We start from the raw sequence: 7,218 nt of genomic DNA on the forward strand, positions 1-7,218 counted from the left end.
ACCATCAGGCTGAAAACATAATCCATTTAGTACACCTGATTTAATATGTTTTTTATATATTTTTTGTTTCTGTATTACATTTAGGGTAAAATAATTTTACCTTTCATTTATTGTACTGCATGCCATACTTTTTCCAAAAAGTAGGATTCCAAAAAGAATTTCAACTATTTCAGAGACTGCAGCATGAGTTTAAATAGATAGTTTTTTTAAAAACCAGTGGATGTACCCTCTATTGAATGTTTCTTTAAATAAAAAGGTTTTATATAAAATGTATCATATAGTATAGTACAGTGGTTGCCAACCTTTTTGGACCCACGGACCACTACATTTACAGGCTCCGGACCGCACTTGCCGTGTGTCACTCAAAGGGGAAGAAACTTTCCCCATAGTGATGTCATGATGCCAGAACCCGGCCACTCTCCCATGGCAGGTCTAAGCCAAACATGGTCCATGGCTTTGAACCCCCCCCCCCAGCAGGGTCCTGACTCTGCTCGGGAGCGCACCAGCCAGAGCCACAGACCACCAAAATTTTGCTGCTGGTTTAGTATATAGTATGTCATATAGTATAGTATATAGCATATAAGTTACATTTAGATAAAAACGGCACAACATATCTGTTTAGAATTACCTGAGAACTTTCCACGTCAGGGAATTGTTAAGCAAAACGTGAATAAATGCCACACTGAGCCAGTGATCATTACCTTTTCTCGGGTGAAGGTCAAAGACAAATGCATTGACCCAGTCACACATGCAAAATATTTGGTAAGAAATTATTTTTGATGCAATTATGCACAAAAATACATTTTGGCATTTCAGGTGCTGTTCGCATGCTTGCCAGCAGAGGGAGTGCATCCATTGAACACTCTAGTCCTCTGTGGCAAAGGGGCAGCTGACAGGGAGTCATATGACCTAGACCAGGAAGTAAGCAGGGACTGAGATCCCTGAGTAGAGCTGGTGCTGGCAGCAGGGAAATGCAAGGTGGGTGACACTAAGGAGGGCACAGATCCCCTGGTCCTACAGGGATCTGTGACAGTAGGAGAGGTTGTGAGATGGGGACTGCAAAAAGTATTGATATTGTTCCTGATCTTGGTGTATATATATCATGGAGGCGCAGGTCCCAAAAATGGGGGAGGCCTTTGAGGACTAGTAACCAAAGTGTATGAAGAATCTCAGGATTTTGTTAGGAGAATGTTTAGGTAACTGTGGGTATGCTATGGGTAATATTATTATTATTATTTATAGGCTTTTCCTATAAAACAGGGAACCTGACATTCCCTCAGACATTCCCTTGTGGGAATCAATGAATGCCATTGTAACACATGAACCTGAAAGATTCTCACGAGGGAGAGATGTCCTGATTCTTTGCTTTGGAAATAGATCCCTAAGTGTATTATTATTTTTTTTTTAACTAATGTTTAAATAATGAAATATTACTGATAAACACACTGTTTATGCTGCACATAAAAGCACACTAGTCCAATAGACTATAAATTGATCTTTATTGAATCTAACAAAAGGCCTAATGATAGGGACACACCAGGACCCCCTAAATGCATTGGTTAAAATGGTGGCTCTGTCTGCCTTCAGTCATCCAGCGTGTTCTCAATCTGTTAAAAAAGGAACGAAAAGACACAAAAGATCTATGATACTTCCCCCACCTCCTAGATTGTAAGCTCTTTGGGGGAGGGCCCTCTCCTCCTCATGTTTCACAGTCTCTATCTGTCATTTGCAACCCCTATTTTTTGTACAGCGCTGCGTAATATGTTGGCGCTATATAAATCCTGTTTAAATATAATAATAATCCTGGCTGTGTAGGTAGGTTGGCTGCTACACATTTCTATTTCAATTTCTAAAACTCCAAAGGCAATACTTATAACGTACGTTAATTACAATTATTGATTTAAAAGTTTGCTTTGTTTGGTTATGGGTTTAGTTTACAACACTTATAACCGGCATTGTGCTTACGTTCACTATTTTGTATGATTTTCCTAATTTTTGTTTTTAATAAATTATTTAATGCAAGGGAAACAATGAATTGTTATGCCAGCAGGCCCATGGACAGGAGCGTTGCCTGGCAACAGGAAGCCGGGTGCTGGAATGTAGTGGTTTAAGCTCCTCACCCTGAGGAGAGCCACCGGTGTGGTGAGGTGACAGAAAAGTTTTAAGGCCTGAGGAGGGCAATTCAGACATTTTACTAGGCATCAGTAAGGCTGTTAGCGCTGAGTGATTATATTGCCAGCCTCCCCTCTCTTTCTCACTTTATCTGCTTTTGTTTTCAGACATTAGCACAACAGTACCAAATGATGTCTGGGCCTTGACCAGTCAGAGCCGGATTTGAAAACTGGGCCGTGTAGAACCTCTGTACCTCATGTATATTGTCATAGAGACTACTGAAGTATGGAGAAATGAGGCAAAGTCTGTGGGACCAGGGGGCACTGCGGGCACTGACTATACTCTGGTGATGGACACTGCACCCTATTCATCACAGCCTGTTTGCATTTCCCTCATCTTTCCAGAGATGCCACAGAGACTGCATTTGTGTATTATTTGAGACACCATAAAGGTGCGCGGCCTATTGGCTACCTTCCTTTTTTTTATACACTTTTGCTGACTGCTGAATTTTGTGTCTTTATGTAAAATGTGTAACAAACATAAGTTTGTTAAACATTTTACATGAGGACAAAAAGCCATCTACTGGTAGCCAACAGTAATGCACAAAAATAATTACAGACCAAGTGACCAATCAAAAGCAGCTAAAAGGTACAAAATATTTTGAGCTATAAAAAGAAGGGAAAAGATATACAAAATGCTATTTTACTTCCCCCTTTTAATAAATGTTTTAAAATAATATACCATGGATGGATTTATTCACAAAATGTTATTGGCATTCTACTGACTACTGTTTGGAATGTTAGCAGTGTCAGCTGAATTTAGTGCCTAGGTTTATACTCGATTTAAAACATTTCCTGTATTTTCAGGTAAAAAGAAGTACCTTGGTTTATATTTGGGTATATATGGTACGGTGTATTTCCACTGCTATTGCTTTGCTTCACAGTTTGCTGTTACATGTTATTCTTTTTATCTTGTGAGCCATTCTTTGTCTTACCACTTTTATTTCAGGGCTTGTGTGCACTGCTCTTAAATTAAATGTTGGTTACAAATGTTACTGTGTTGATGTTGTTGGTTCCAGGCCTCTAGGCTGGTCATCACAGGTATGGGAAGTTGCCCAAAGAAAACTTGGCTGCCCAGTAGGGAGTGAGTGCTGAACAAAGAATTTAAGAAATGTGACCCATATGAGGTCTGTTTATGAACAATTCGGACCATGATATGATCAACAAGATTTGTTTATTTATTGTGTGCAAATTAGGATAGATAAATATACTCAAATAGGATAGGTTAATATACTGGAGATTGCACAAAGTTTTAAGAGTTTGTAAATGTGAATTTCTCTGAATCCTAGATGGGGAACATGTTACAGGTCTTGGCAACTACCAGCCAATGGGAGCACTGACAGTAATTTACATTGGTACTATCCTTAACAACCACAACCAATGGGAACACAGCCTGCAATGTACAGTAACCTCCAGTACATGGATGGGATTCTGCTCCCCCACCCTTCCAGGAATACATATCAGCTGGCTATGGCCAATGGAAGGTTACTTGTTAATGCCAAGAGGGCTGCCAATGTCTATTAGCAGCCATGCTGGCTGCAGCCCACTATTCATTCATCTTTACTTCTCCACTCCCTCCTCACTGTTGTGATATAAAGAGAGCACCTGACAACAACAAGTTGTAAAGAAGGGATGGTCAATAACTGCCATTCTAAAAGTCATATCAGATGTTGCAGTTCTGCTGCAAATCGCAATAGCAAAAGGCAAGCGGGTCACCCCTTGCAAAAGGTACGATCTCCAGCCATTAGCCATAGCCATAGCCATTGGGCTTTATATGCACTGTGTAAGCCAGGTCAACACAAGTCATCTTGCTGTCATCCTGCTTGATGTACAAATCCCCTTAATCATCAAAGACCCTGTCCCTGTATTGTTGCCATGTGGATTGCGTCTTTCAGATACAGTCCTGATATTTTTCTGTGTTTCTAAGTTTTCTGTGTTTGCATAGACACATTTTATAGTATTAATTCTGATACACATGCTGAACCTAATTCCCTTTTTTGTTTTCAGTATATGTGACACAATACCATTTCACATCTTATGTATAATGTAAAATTTCCAGTATCTGTTCTTATTTTGTATGTATCAAATAGCCCTTCTCCAGATTTTTAACATGAGAAAACCTTTCAAATAACTTTCAGGTTTTCAGGGAACCCCTGCTATAATTACAAACCCCTAATATATTTATTATAACCACAACTCGCAGTACATTCGTGTAGTGGTCAGTGGGAAGAATACCTCCTACATTGCTGATCAGTAGGAAGAATATCACCCTTACAGATAGCCAAAATGATTATTATGTAATGCAGCATCATTATTAGAAATATAACATTGACGAGAAAAGTAGAGCATATTGTGGTAAGATAGCATTTGAACTGTAGCAGAGAAGGTTTTTTCACTGGTGTTGGTTATTTAGCTAATGAACTGGGTAGCATTGGTTATAATCACAGGTGATAATAGATAATATATTAATTATGTGGTGCATGTATTTGTGGGGGATATTTTGGTGCTATGATTAAAATATATACAAATTGAGTATTTTGGGTAACAGTTAAATGACAATTTAGTGTTGATAAAGAAAATTATTATATATATTTAATTGATTTTACTACTGATTTAGGTTGATTATATGCTTTAGCTAATGGATGACTAGTTCTTTTATTGTGAGTGGTTCTTGTTTTATGAGTGGTTTGAGGGGACGCTGTTACTGCCAGGTGCTTGTTATCATCCAAGCTTGGCGAGGTCGGTTGAGATATTAGTAAGAATTATGTCTCCAATTTATTGTAGTAAAATTGGATGTAAGGTCATACTGATACTACAATGCGGATGTAATGTAACAAGAACAATATATATTTTTGGGGCCCCACTTGGCAACTGTTCAGAATTCCAGCTTAAATGGTCCTCACTCAGGGCTAGTAATCAGACCTTCTGATCATGTCATTGGGTTACCACACATGTGCTTTGCTTTGCTCATCTCTTAATCTTTTATTTGTAACTTTCTACTGTGTAAATAAACCCTCCAAATAATCCCACCATGGACAGAGGTATTATTTTTCCTTATCCGAGTGAATGTGGATATGTTTGATTTTTTTTTTTTTTAAGATGTTTAACCATTCAAGAACTTGGGTATTTTCCAGTTAAGGGCATTGTTGTGGCACCCTGTGCCAATGTGATCCCTAAAGTGAGGGAAATATCTCAATTATCCAATAATAATTATCAAAACAATATTGTGCATACAGTGAGGGAAGCTACTAAAAGTAAGTAAGATTATGTAAATATTGATTTGTTTAAAAAGTTTTACATTGTACATTGTGAGAATTGAAAAAAAAATGATGATTTATATTATTATACTCACATATATATATATATATATATATATATATATATATTTGTGTGTGTGTGTTAATATAAATCATCATTATTTTCGATTCCCACAATGTACAATGTAAAACTTTTCTATATAGATGTTTGTCTTAACATATTATTAGGCAGTGTGGGGTCAGTTGGGTCCACCTGGAAGTTTTTAAAAACACATGTAAACGTTCCTACTGCTTTTATATGCATATTTTTGCATGCCTTTAAAACACTGGAAAAAGGTTTTGGTGAGTTTTCATATGTTTTTCTATGTTATTCCCGCATTTTCACGTTTAAGTTTCAAGTGCTTATATATGCGGGAAAACGCCCCTATTGAAATAATCATTTTTTTAAAGTCTCTCTCCCAATAAGCCTCCGTCGTGCATATGAGCAAGCAGGGAATCCATGTATGTATGTATATATATATACAGGTTGACAATCAAAAATCCGACAACCTCCAGACCTGAGGAGTGTTGGATTCTCGAAAATTCAGAATTTTTAAAAGTTATACTTACCTCCACACACAAACCAGCATTCCTCTTGCAGCACCCGTGGACAGTTCCAGGGAGCAGGCAGCAGGGACCTCTCAATGTGTATTTACTTTAGCAAGCAAGACCTAACAGCTGTTTCAGCAGAACAGCGCCATATTAGTGGCCAAACAGTGTATTACATCCCTGTATTGAAAATGCGATCAGAAAATTCATGCCGGTGGAAACTTAAGGGACTGGATTATCGATGGCCAGATTTTGATTTTGTCAACCTCTGTGTATATATATATATATATATATATACACACAAACGTAAATTTATATACAGTTATTTATGCAGTGGTCTGTTCCAACGAACAAACGCTTTTCACGCATGTTTACTTTATTCCACAATCAGTACCTGGCCGTACACACAATAGATAGCAAACGATCGTTGCCCAGCCAGATCTGCCAGGACAGTCATTTGTTTCCAACAACATCCCTCGTTCATCATCGTCGGCCTGTCGTTGTGCACTTTTTATATTAACAATTATCGAACAATTGGTCGTTAATTTCCAACGAGAATTATCTGACGTGTGTATGTAGCCTAAGTGACTACATTTCCTCTGGTGATATCTGTATTACTGCAAATATTGTTGTTTTTGTACAACAGCATTTGCTATATGCAACAATTGGTAACACGTGAAGCACAAATCTGAACACTGTATTAGTCTTTGTGGTAGAGCTTGATGAACTCTAATTAGTCATAATTTTTGCCATTGGTTCCACCTCGGTCCTATTGTGTTCTACTGGTAAAGCTGATCAAAAAGATGTAAAGCATAAAACATAAAAGAAAATTAGTTTTTCACATGGTTACATTTATATTAATACCTAACTGATCATAAAAAGATTTTTTAATGTTTGCTTGAAGTGTGACAGCCCTGAAATTATTCGTTCTGGCTATTAGACATTCTAAGCCATTAATCTCATGTTTTGCTAGTGAAGTTTAATTCAATAAAACAGCATGACAAGATAAACAGTTTTGTTAAACACAAACATGGCTGTATGCAAATGAAGTTTTAAGAAACCTCTTTTTAACTTTGAAAATGGAATTGGTTGTGGACATTTAGGCTGAGTGTTGCCCGTGGCTGCCCTGCCAACTTAGGCCACAAACAAAATCTTGATTTTGACCTAGGAAATGTCAGGAATGCAGTGTCTTTCTAGTACAA

The 7,218-nt window shown here is 37.7% G+C and overlaps 1 long non-coding RNA gene across 1 annotated transcript; it reads left to right on the forward strand.

Annotated features, from left to right (window-relative positions):
- The first annotated feature begins 30 nt into the window (after window positions 1–30).
- Window positions 31–3,166, forward strand: LOC140339246 (uncharacterized). Its single transcript, XR_011922413.1, has 2 exons — window positions 31–978; window positions 2,280–3,166. It is a non-coding gene; the product is annotated as an uncharacterized lncRNA (long non-coding RNA).
- Window positions 3,167–7,218: the final 4,052 nt, after the last annotated feature.

This window comes from Pyxicephalus adspersus, chromosome 10 (assembly GCF_032062135.1).
Source record: "Pyxicephalus adspersus chromosome 10, UCB_Pads_2.0, whole genome shotgun sequence".
Lineage (NCBI taxonomy): Eukaryota > Metazoa > Chordata > Amphibia > Anura > Pyxicephalidae > Pyxicephalus > Pyxicephalus adspersus.